The sequence below is a fragment of the Gracilinanus agilis genome, chromosome 6 (genome assembly GCF_016433145.1).
Source record: "Gracilinanus agilis isolate LMUSP501 chromosome 6, AgileGrace, whole genome shotgun sequence".
Lineage (NCBI taxonomy): Eukaryota > Metazoa > Chordata > Mammalia > Didelphimorphia > Didelphidae > Gracilinanus > Gracilinanus agilis.
The window spans coordinates 278,076,450-278,088,883 of record NC_058135.1 but is presented as its reverse complement, the minus strand read 5'-3'; the positions used below and the strand labels follow the sequence as shown (position 1 = coordinate 278,088,883).

Genomic DNA, 12,434 nt, shown 5'->3' with positions numbered 1-12,434 from the left:
ACATGTGAAGTCATGTAAAACATATTCCCGTTTTAATCATATTGCACAAGAGAACACATAAATACAAACAAGAAAGATAAAGTTAAAAAAAGATGCTTTATTCTTCACTCATAGTTTATCAGCTCTCTTTCTTTTTGATAATCTTTCTCTTCTGGGGTTTCCGATTTTGGCTTGCCATTTTTAGACCTGCCCCTTCTGCGCTTTGTCCTCACACTCAGGGTCTGTCTGCTCTCTCTAGGCTCCCGAGGTCTCAGGTTTCGTTGTTCTCGAGGTCGAGCCTCCTGGTCGTCCCTGGTCTGCCTCTCTGCTCCAGGCTCCTTCAGCAGTCTCAGGGCACTGCTTCCACAGCCATGCTCCTATCTGCACAGGGTTCCCACTCGAGGTCCAAGCCTGCGCTCGAGATCCTTGTCCATGCCTAGGGCAATGCCTTCACCCACGCAGGCGCTCAGGGTCTGTATTTAAAGTCTGTATGCGTTCTTTAGCCTCTTGGGGTCCTAAGTGTTGCTGCTCTCAGGAACAAGCCCTGGAGCTGCCAATGACTTAATGGGTGTCCCAAACCTGCTTTAACTCTTGTGTGCTGGCCTTGGCGTTGTATGTGGTGTGGGGGTGGGGGAGGAACTTCTTCCTCTCGCATTTTAGTGAGAGCTGTTTCACCCCTTTATAGCGTGGAAATGCCCCGATTCACGTACCTTCAATGCTGCACCTTGTTGTGGGGTCCCTTTGTTCAACTGGATTTGTTTTTATGTCCCCTTGAGGAGTCCTATATGCTTTGGTTAGGAGAGATCAAGCAGCTGCTCCTTACTCTGCTGCCATCTTAACGGGAAGTCCAGCTCTCTTTCTGAAAGTGTTTAACATCTTTCATCATGAATGCTTTGGAATTTTCTTGAATCATTGTCTGGATTGGGGAAACTAAGTTTTTCATGGTTAATTTTTACAATATTGCTCTTATTGGGTACAATGTTCTCTTGGTTCTGTTCACTTCACTGTGTATCAGTTCATATAACACTTCCAAGTTTTTTTTTTTTTTCTGGAGCCATCCTGCTCATCAATTCTTATAGGACAATAGTTTCCCACATAGTCATATACCACAACTTGTTGAGCCACTCCCCAATGATGAACATCCTCTCAATTTCCATAAAAAAATACAGTTCCTATAAATATTTTTGTAAAAATAAGTTACCTTTCCTCTGTTTTTATCTCTTTGGGAAACAAATCAAATAAAGGCATTAAAAGGCCAAAGGTTATGTTATTTTATAGGCCTTTGAATGTACTTTCAAATTGTTCTCCAGAATGGTTGGGTCAGTTAGTGCATCAGTATCCCTATTTTTCCACATATCTTCCAACATTCATCATTTTTCTTTTTCTGCTATGTTAGCCAATCTGATAGATATAAGGTGGTATCTCAAAGTTGTTTTAGTTTGCATTTTTCTAATCAGTAGTAATTTAGAGTATTTTTCAGGTGACTATTAGTAGTGTTGATTTCTTCTTCTGAAAACTATTTCCTTTGACCATCTGTCAATTGGGGAACTACTCTTTCTTTTCATAAATTTGACTCAATTTTCTATATATTTGAGAAAGAAGCTGTAATGCAAAAGATTCAAGAGAGAGGTTTTTGCTCTTGGGGAGGAGGGCAACTGAAAACTTTTGGCTGTTAAGCCTTAGGATTCTGAGAGAAAGTTAGTTGGTCCCTGACACTTGAATAGAGCGGAAGGATCAACCAGAGCTCTATTTTGGCTTTTGGTTTGCTTTGGCCTGAGCTTTGTTTTTGGATAATTTGAACCTAGCTAATTTCTCTGGACCTCTCCCTGACTCCATATTACTTCCCTGCTTTCCCTGCCTGTTTTCCCAGGGCTCTGGGAGGTAGGGTGGCTTTTGGGTTTTTAGTGAAAAGACTTTGTGGGTTTGGTTTTCCCCAATAGGTAAGTAGGACATCCTTGAATTCAAATTATACCTTTAGTATACCCTCTACCTTAAAAGCAGCCAAATCTTCCCAAGCTGAGAGAGCAGGTTCTCTCTCAATCTAACCCATTCCTGAGACTCTCCCCCACCTTGAGTTTCTCCATAGCAGTTGTCAGAAATCCTGAATCCCTCTCTCCTTGAGAACAATCCTGAAACATTAATAAAAACCCTTGGTTACCTAATCAACCCCTCTGGAAAATCTTTGTATTGAAGAAACTAGGCAAGGGCAAAGAGGAAAGAATAATTATCTTTTATTTCCTGAGGGAAACTGGAGACATCCATCTTGGGAGGAAGTAGTTACCCAATGCTTCCTCCTGAATCCCTTCAATTTCACTGACAGGGAGGAGCCTTGTGATTCCTCCTTTGAGGACTTGAGAAACTGACAAGAAAGCCCTCAAGTCAGATTCAAACCACTTCTTTCTGGCCCTATTCCTTGTGTCTGTAAAAGTACCATTCCTGCATGGAAAGGTTCAGCCTATTACCCCAATATCCTCTGTCTCTAGCCTGGGTGTCTAGTCTGTGTCAGCTGCCTCTCCTGAACACCTCACCCTATACCCTTACCATCCTAATACCGCCTTGTCCATTCCACCCTAAACTCAGCTGTCCCTTTCATTCCTCTCCTATTACCTCAATCACCTTTACCCCTCTGTCACTCAGCAAGGGAAGGAGATCACCCCCTAACTTTAGTGTACCCCCCTCCTTTTATCCATAACAAAGCTTTCTGTACCTCCCTCCTTCATTTTTTCCTTTTCTTATAATTTTGGTTGCATTAGTTTTGTTTGTGCAAAGCTATTTTACTTTCATGCAGTCAAAATTAAGTAAAGGATATCATTGAGGAAACATGTGATTGAAAAAAGATGATGAGTGAGTAGGATAGTAAAAGTCATGCATGGCAAGGACACAATGCAATTTTTCTATGGTAACTATGAAAGATAGACTACATCCCTTAGATGAAAGCCTCCAGTGAGCTGTGTGGGTCCTCTGTGGATGATTTATGGGAGGATGCTGGCAATAATTATGAATGATAATAAGGCAATCTATACCAGACGAGGGAGTGTCTCTATGGATGAGATCATGCATGCATTGAAATGTTAAAGTAAAATCTTTTTTGGTTTGGACTTTGGATTGCATTGGTGTAGGGGGAAGTTCTGGGTTGGCAAGTTCTTTTACCAATGTAGGTTGATACCTTTTTTTTATCAATGTACAGTACTAGAGAATGGTCCAGTGGCTTTGAGAAATTAAGTGATTTTTCCACTGCCACACAGCTAGTATGTGTCAGATATAGAAACTGAACAGAGGACTTCTGTTGACTCTCAGGACAGTGATAAATGTACTACTTTGTTGTTCTTGAATTGTAACATATATGGTAGCAACCAATCCACAAAGTTTGATAGATACTTATCATTTGAACTGATATCATGGTGGGCCTGAGGAGCATTTAAAGGATATTATTAATGAGTTTGTGACTTATTATCAATGAAGACTTGCATTCAAGAAGAAACATTAAAAGATAATAGCCATGGATATTTGGAAATGGGAGTGGACCAGTCACATAGTTAATATTAGATTAAACCTGCAAGATCCCAGCAAAATAATAATGGCTAATGGATCTAGAAAGAGGATTACTACATATTTTGGGGTTCTTCTGTGGAGAACTTTTGGAAAGATATGGAAAAAATATCTCATAATGAGAGAGGTGGATGGATTTGGATTTCTCTCTATATATAGCTATACTGCTATCTTACATTTTTACCCCAAATCTTTTGCCAAGACCTTTTAATTCTACCTCAACATTTGTTATAGTTGTTCCCTTCTATACTCACATGGCAAACTTCCTGTTTCAAGCTCTCATCACTTCTCACCTAATGTTGTAGACTACTAATTGGACTCTCCTTGTCTAGTTTCTCTCTTTTTCAAGTCATCCTCATTCAGCTGCCAATAAAATCATCTCCAGTTTTCACACTATTTCCCCCTTCCACATATTTTGCACAGACTATTCTTTGTTGTTGGTATTTACTCTTACAATTCTCTCTCTATGCATACCATCAGATCAGATGTCATCCTCTCAAATGAAACTCCCCTCTTCCACAACAATTGATAATTTTCTTTTTATCCTCAGCTTATCTAGTTTTAACTTTTAGGGAAACTATCCTCTCAAAAGAATATGACTTCCTTGAAAGTGGGTGTGTTTCACATTTGTATTCATACCCCGTAGTTTGATGGTAAGCAACTGGAAAATTAGAGGAATTCCCTAGAATGAAGTGATCATGGGTCCACTGAAAAGATAATCTAAGAAGGAGAAGTTGCTTGGCTGAAAGCATTTTTAAAAATTTTAAAATTTTCTCATAGTTATATGATTCTTGTTGTTTCCCTTCCCCTCTTCCCTCTCCCCTCTTGGAGTTGACAAGCAATTCCACTGGGTTATACATATATTATCACTCAAACCTGATTTCCATATTATTCATTTTTGTAATAGAGTGATCTTTTAAAACCGAAACTTCGAATTATATACCCATATTGACAAGTGATAAATCATATGTTTTCTTTTGGATTTCTACTCCCACATTTCTTTTTCTATATCTGTATAGTGTTCTTTCTCATAAGTCCTTCAGAATTGTCCTGGATCATTGCACTGCTTTTAGTAGTAAAGTTAATTACATTCAATCATCTCACAATGTTTCAGTTACTATGTACTATGTCCTCTTGGTTTTACTTATTTCACTCTGCATCAGTTCATGCAGGTCTTTCAATTTTTTAGAGAAATCAAGCAGTTCATCATTCCTTATAGCACAATAGTATTCCATTACCATCACATACCACAATTTGTTCAGCCATTCCCCAATCAAAGGACACCCCCTCATTTTCTAATTTTTTGCTACCACAAAATCAGCTGAGAGTATTTAGATGAAATCCCTCAAGGTTTCTGTTTTAATCCTGGATCTAGGTAAAATTTTAAAATCTTGCATATGATTTTCTCAGTTTTTTTCAAAACCAGGACTAGATAATTTCCCAAGAAAGAATAAGCTTTTAGTTTACATTGGAGCTTCTGGCACAGAGAACAGGCCATGGTAAGTAGACAATTTGCCCCAAAGGTTAGACAAGAAGTCTACCAAAAAGAAGACAAAGACTAAGATGCCCACTCAAAAGTAAGAGTAGAAAACAGGGAGAACTTTGCAATACTGGCAGAAAACTTTCAATGTTTATATTTCTGCTACAATTAAATAATATGCATTCACAAAGCATAAATTAGGATTGATTCCAGGACAGAAGTAAAAGGGCTGGTAAGTGCATCTCTTCGTGATTTATTAGGAAGAATGACATGTACCTTGAAAAAGTGAAAGAAATACTCCAGAGAAGAAAGAAAAAAGAAAACATATGTGAAGAGATATAGGAAACTCTGTGCTTAAACCATATCATAAGATTAAAATGTATAAGACTATGACCCGGAGGAGAAGGGGAAAAGAAAGATCACTGAATTTTTAGATTTCTGCAACTTCTTATTATGAAATTCTTTCTGTAGATGGGGAAGCTGAGATTTTTTTAAACCCTTCTCTTCTATCTTAGAATCACTACTCTGTATTGGTTCTAAGGCAGAAGAGTGATAAGGGCTAGGCAATGGGGGTTAAGTGACTTGCCCAGGGTCACACAGTTAGGAAGTATATGAGTCCAGATTTGAACACAGGACCTCCCATCTCTAGGCCTGGCTCTCAATCCGCTGAGCCATGGAACCAATTCCTATTGCTACCAAAAAAAAATTAAGAGAATTGATAGATGGTATCAGGAGAGAAGTTCTCAATTTATTGTTAGAGGAAAAATGCAAGCATAATACTGATTAATAATAATAACAATGGACATTTATACTATAGTTCTTTAAAGTTTATAAAATTTTAAAGTCCTTATCATGATAGAACTGCACAAAAATCTTATAATTTAGCATTTCCTGTAGAAATGTCATCTGAAGAAAGGAGTGGCCACTGTCCTTCTAGTCTATATTCTGGTTTTTAAATAGGTAGGATCCCTCCTCCTTCATGATGGAGTGCATGTTCTACTCTCTGCCTTGGAACTGTTACCTGTATTCTCTGCTAAACATGAACAATCCTCTCCACCCTGGAACTGAGCAATGGGCAATGGAGTTGCTAAATATTGCCATATTTTGCACCCAGTACTATTGGAGAAATCTCCTATAGTCTCTTTCTAATCAAGTGTTCAATTCTTTTACTGTCTTTGGGCACTGAGTGCCCCCAGGATCACTCCTCATACCTCCAAGGCTCACAGCTGGTATTGCTTTTGTCATGCCATACTCCTACTAGCTCCTGTCCCAGTGTCGGCAGACTCTTCTGCTTTTCTCCTAAGCTATCCTAGGCTAGACACATGACTCACTGACTTTGTAAGTTATTCTACTTAGAATTCGATTTCATGTGCTGTAAAAAAGTCTTTAGAGAGTAATGTTGGGAGAACTCAACAAAAATGATGACTTTACTCTGCCATCTTGACTCCTCTCCCCTTAAATTGTCTTCTAAAAAATATTGTTATTTCATCTCTTCCAGGAATTCTATTTTAGTTTGTGCTCCATCTGTATATTTCTCTGAGTTTTGCTTGTAGAAGTTTATTAGTCATTCTCTTCTTCCAGGTTTGCTTGCTGAATTTTCCTGCCACCTCTTTATGGTGGGTTTTTTTGTTTGCTCATTCTGCTAGCTTACTTCCTGGCTTTGGAAATGATGTTAGATTTGGACTCTACCTCACTTCTAGAGGGGAAATTTGGACTGCTTCTCTTGTTGCTCTCCTGTGGTTTTTAGGGTTACATTATTCCAGGATCTATAGGACAGGTTAAGAATCTAGAAGCTTTCAGTGCTTCCAAAGTCACCTGATTTGGGTCCATATTTGACTACTTTTCCCATGGTCTGATGTCTGAAAATTCTTCATCTGGATTTTGGTCCAAGCAACAGTAGATGTTGATGGACTAAGCCCCTATCAACCACTAGGAAAGCTTTACTACTTGAGTAACAGAATTATAGGATCCTTTTTGGTCAGGCTGATTTATAGACTTACCATTGGTCTGACTTTTTTGCTCTAATGGTTCCTTTTCAGCCTGCATTAGATGATGGAACTGTCTCTAAAGTGTCAACTGCACAGCTTTCTGCTTAATTTCTAAACATCATCTTTGATCCATTACTCAAAACCTTTGCATTCAGGTTTCCATTTGCAATCTGGCCTAGATCTGAAACCCAGAACTGGGTAGTGGATGGCAAAACTGCTAGTTGGCACCTGTCCTTGTCACAGTGCCCTTTTATGCATCTGATATCTTTTTTTTTTAGTTTTAAGAATTTTATTTATTGTACAATATTTATAGTACTGGAGATTTCATATTTTATTAAAAGTGAATGTTGGCTGAAATCAACTTTTAAAAAATAAAGATGTTAGCCAAAGGGTCGCAGAATTCTAGGGAATTGGTGGTGCCTTAATATGGGTCTAGGACATCCTTTTGGCCTCATGTACAGCCTCCCCCTGGGAGCTGGAATCTTTATGATCCTGATCCAACTATGTCCCCAGTGACCTTAGATCTCTCTGTTTGTTCCCCCCTGCCAAACCAGGCTGGACAAATGACATACTTTAAATTTTCCTATATTTCTCCATCAGAATTCTGTCTATGAATTTCCTAGGTCTGTTTTGAAGAGTTGTGTGTGGGGTAGAGGGGAGCTCAGCTTTACCACATCCTATACTTCCATCATTTTGGTTCTGTCTCCTGTATCAGTTTTTCAGATAGTTTCCAGTTGATGACCATTTACCTTATTTCCAGTATTTTATTTGTAAATTATTTTATTTTACTTTATTTCTCTTCATTACATGTAAAGTTTCCAACATTTCCCAAAGAATATTGAGTCTTGAATTCTCTCTCTCCCTCCTTCCCCCACCCCCTTTGAGAGGGTAAACAATCTCATATAGATTTTACATGTGCAAGTGCGGAAAACATTCACTCCAGTGTTTTTGCCAAGAAAACTCCAAAGGGGAGCAAGAAGAGTTTGTTTCCAGTATTTTAGTGATACAAAATGATTCTAAAATTGCTTTGGTGAATATGGAAACTTTTGTTTTCTGTTTAAATCAGTGATCCTCTTGGAGTATCTGAATAGCAGTGGGATTTTTTGGGTCAAAGATTGTGGATATTTTAGCTATTTTACCTGAATAATTCCAAATTGCTTTCCAGAATTACTGTTCCACCAAGAATGGAAAACACTGTCTGTTTTCTCACAATTCCTTAACAAGGACTATTCCCATCTTTTGTCAATAGTTTTCTGGGAGTGAGGAGAAAGTTTAGCCCTTTAATTTGCATCTTTCTAGGGTGAATTCTTAACCAAAGGGATTAACAAACTTCCTTTATTTGAGAATACTTTCTCTTTTTCTTTTTTATGGCACTTCCTGAGACCTGACTCCCACAACATCCCTTTCCCAGGCCATCAGCAAATCCTGGCTCACACTGGCTAGCTATGTGACCCTGGGTAAACAATTGATTCTCTATATACCTCAGTTTTCTCTTCTATAAAATGGGAATAATAATAGTACCTACCTTCCAGGGTTGTTGTGAAGGTCAGATGAGGTCATATTTGTAAAGCTCCCTATTCCAGCCCCACCTAGCTCAGGTCTCTAGCAGCTACTTTTTGGTCCTTCAGTGTCATCATTCTATCCACAAGCTCTCATTTAAGTACTTATTCTGTGCCACACATGAAGCAATCAATTAAAAACCATTTATTAAGTGCCTACTTTGTGTCACATAATGGGCTACATGTTTGCGATAAAAATAAAGGAAATCAATGTGAACTGGAATGACTTCCAGGAATTGATGCAGAGAGAAAGGAGCAGAACCAGGAGAACATTGTACACAGAGACTGATATACTATGGTAAAATCGAATGTAATGGACTTCTCTACTAGCAGCAATGCGATGATCCAGGATAATTCTGAGGGACTTATGAGAAAGATGCTACCCACATTCAGAGAAATAACTGTGGGAATAGAAACACAGAAGAAAAACAACTGTTTGATCACATAGGTCAATGGGGATATGATTGGGAATGTAGACTCTAATCCAGGGGTCAGCAACATATGGCTCTCGAGCCATATCTGGCTCTAAAGAGAGGGCCAGATATGGTTCTTTCAGCAGCCATAAAGTCCATTTTTTTTCAGGCGCTCTTACGGGAGCACACTGTAAGCACTGTACGGCTCTCATGAAATTACATTTTAAAAAATGTGGCGTTTATGGCTCTCATGGCCAAAAAGGTTGCCGACTCCTGCTCTAATCAATCACTCCAGTGCAATTATCAATAATATGGAAATAGATCTTGATCAGTGATACATGTAGAACCCAGTGGAATTGTGTTTTGGCTACAGGGAAGGGGGGAGTTGGAGGGGAGAAAAAAAATCATGAATCATTTAACCATGGAAAATATTCTAAATAAATTAAATAAAATTTTTAATTAAAAATAAAAGGAATTAAAACTATCTACTCAAAAGGAACTTTTGCTCTAATAAAGGAGGCAACAAGGGCATATGTAAGTAAATATAGAAAAATGTGTAAAGTGTCTTTTTTCCTCAGTAGCTGGTCCCCAGGAGTTGGTGGCCCAAGTTTTCTGTTCTCCTCATCATGGAAATTATCTGGGGTTTCTCACGTTAAGGGACTTAGTGAGCAATCAAGACTTATCCCTTGATAATTATATCAAGGCTTAGTCAGCATCTTGTCACTTATTTAAAATTGAGTGGCAGGTTATGATGATTGAATCACTCATTTAACCCTTGAAATGTATGTCTTTGCATGCATTTTGCAGCTTCCTACATAACATGTATGGAAATTCTGCCAATAGTCTGGCATCATTTAGTCTTCCATTTTCTTAGAATCTTGATAGTTATCTCTCTCATTGCCTTGGATAAGTTTCTTCCTTTGGCACTCTGTAAAATGAGGAGATCATTATTAACATCCCTGTTCTACATTCTATGATCTCATGGCAAATTTTTATTTTTTATTTGATGTTTAATTTTTTTTTACTTTATTTCCTCATAAAGCAGAAATAAGACAATTGTACTACTCCCTCACAGGGTTATTCTGAAGATGTAAATGGATAATTTAAGAGGTTTTATGTTGGGGGCAGCTGGGTAGCTCAGTGGATTGAGAACCAGGCCTAGAGATGGGAGGTACTAGTTTCAAATCTGGCCTCAGACACTTCCCAGCTGTGTGACCCTGGGCAAGTCACTTGACCTCCATTGCCTAGCCCTTACCACTCTTCTGCCTTGGAGCCAATGCACATTATTGACTCCAAGATAGAAGGTAAGGGTTAGAAAAAAAGAGGTTTTATGTTAATATGGATAGTGAGGAAGGACTGCATTCAATTCTTGTCTTTTGAGCTGTGTGATCATAGGCAAGCCAATAAACTTCTCAGCATTTCCAGAAACTCCCTACCATACTATTGGTTACAGATGTCACAAATTGACCTCCTGGCCCAGGGGAGATCATTGGAGACAGTTTATCCTGTGGGAGTTTTCTATACTGACAAACTTAGTGTCTTGAGTCTCCCATCCCAACCACAATGTGAAAATATTACAGTGACAAATGAAAGCCATCACCACCACCATCACAATTATATTCATCATCATTTTACTAATTATTATGAATATATAGTGAATTTTCAAAATTCTTTGGTTACTTTTGTAGGTTATTAGAAAATTAACTATATATAAGTTTCTAAATATTGCCCTTAATGTGTTTCCTGTTTATTAAAGAAAGCAGTCAGGTCATTCTTTGCCTAGATGCTTTTCTGAATTAAACTATTGGAATGTAAGATCTGAATCATGAGCAACTCTTCCCTAGCATTTTCATGTCCTCTTTGACAGCATTGTTTCTTAAGCTGTAGATCTGCGGTTTAACAAGGGGAGGATGATGCCATAAAATACAGAAGCTACTTTATTGTTCTCCTGGGACTCTTTGGAAGAAGGTTGTAAATACAAGTAAAGAAGAGTCCCATATAAAATGGTGACAGCTGTCAGTTGGGAGGCACAGGTGGAGAAGGCTTTGTGTCTCCCTGTTGCAGAGGGAATCTTCAAGATGGTAGACAGGATGGACATGTAGGAGAAGACTACAGTCATCATAGTGGTTGACAGGGGAGGCCTGAAATGACAATTAACATCATGACATTGATACTAATACCAGAATAAGAAAGGGTAAGGAGTGGGGGGGCATCACAGAAAAAAATGATTGATTATGTTGGACTTACAGAAGGATAGGGAAAAGAGAAAGCCAATTGAATGGTTGCAGACACAGAACCCATGAAATAGGACCCAGAAACCAGTTGGATGCAGACTTTTAGGGACATGACCACTGAGTAATGCAGAGGGTTACAGATGGCCACATACCAATCTGTGGCCATAGCCGCAAGAAGGTAACATTCAGTGACAGCAAATGTTCCATAAACCTCTAATTGTAACACACATCCTGAGAAGGAGATAGATTAATTGGGAAATTAGGAAGTTTACTAACATCTTGGGAGTGATGGCAGAAGTGTAACAGAGGTCAACAAGAGACAAGTGTTGGAGGAAAAAGTACATGGGGGTGTGAAGGTGGGAATCAATATTGATGAGGAGGATCATGCCAACATTGCCCACTACAGTTGTGACTTAGATGATGAGAAACCCAAGGAAAAGGGCATACTGCACCTCCTGCTGAACAGAAAATCCTAGCAGGATGAATTCAGTCACAGTGGTACCATTTCCTTGTGTCATGACTGGCATTGATCTGCAGATGAAAGAGACAAAGAGAAGGATAAATATAAGGTGACAGGTGCCTATGACTGGGAATGAAAACAGCCTTTAGTGCCCTAATGTTAGAGATTATTTAAAATATTTTATTGATATTTCATATTTTTCAGCTTCAGTTATGAATATATCCTTTTTCCCTCCCCTGCCTCATTACCAAGATAAATAAAGGAGAGGGAAGAAAGGAAAAGCATTTATTGATATAATGCTTATTACGTACCAGGCACCGTGTTAAGGATTTAACAAATATTATCTCATTTGGGAAAGGAAGAGGAAATGGAGAGTGATTAAGTTCACCAAGTCTCAACTGTTGTGTGAGGTAGAGAGTTATGAAAACAGCACATTTTATCCAAGCATATCATTCCTGATGTGGGTGAGGAAGCAAGGAAAAGTTCCAATGGCCCATTATTATAGTTAATCCGAGGAAGTCTAATCCTTCAGTTCAGTTCAACCCTTCCCATTAGTCAGTCTTGCCTCTCTTACCCCTCTCAGCAGAGTATACTTCTGACTTGCCAGGCCTCATGAAGATTTCAGCTTGTCTCCATTCCATCTCTCTTTTTGCTTGGGAAACTACACTTCCTAGCGTCTCCTCTGGCTAGTGTGATGTCTCACCCATAAAGGAAGGAGTTAGACTCCATAATATTTAAGGCTCTTCCTATTTCTAAATCCCACTAGCATATT

General features: G+C 38.7%; 1 pseudogene; it reads right to left on the bottom strand.

Moving 5' to 3' along the window:
* Positions 1-10,791: 10,791 nt before the first annotated feature.
* On the bottom strand, positions 10,792-11,720 carry LOC123252684 (annotated as a pseudogene).
* Positions 11,721-12,434: the final 714 nt, after the last annotated feature.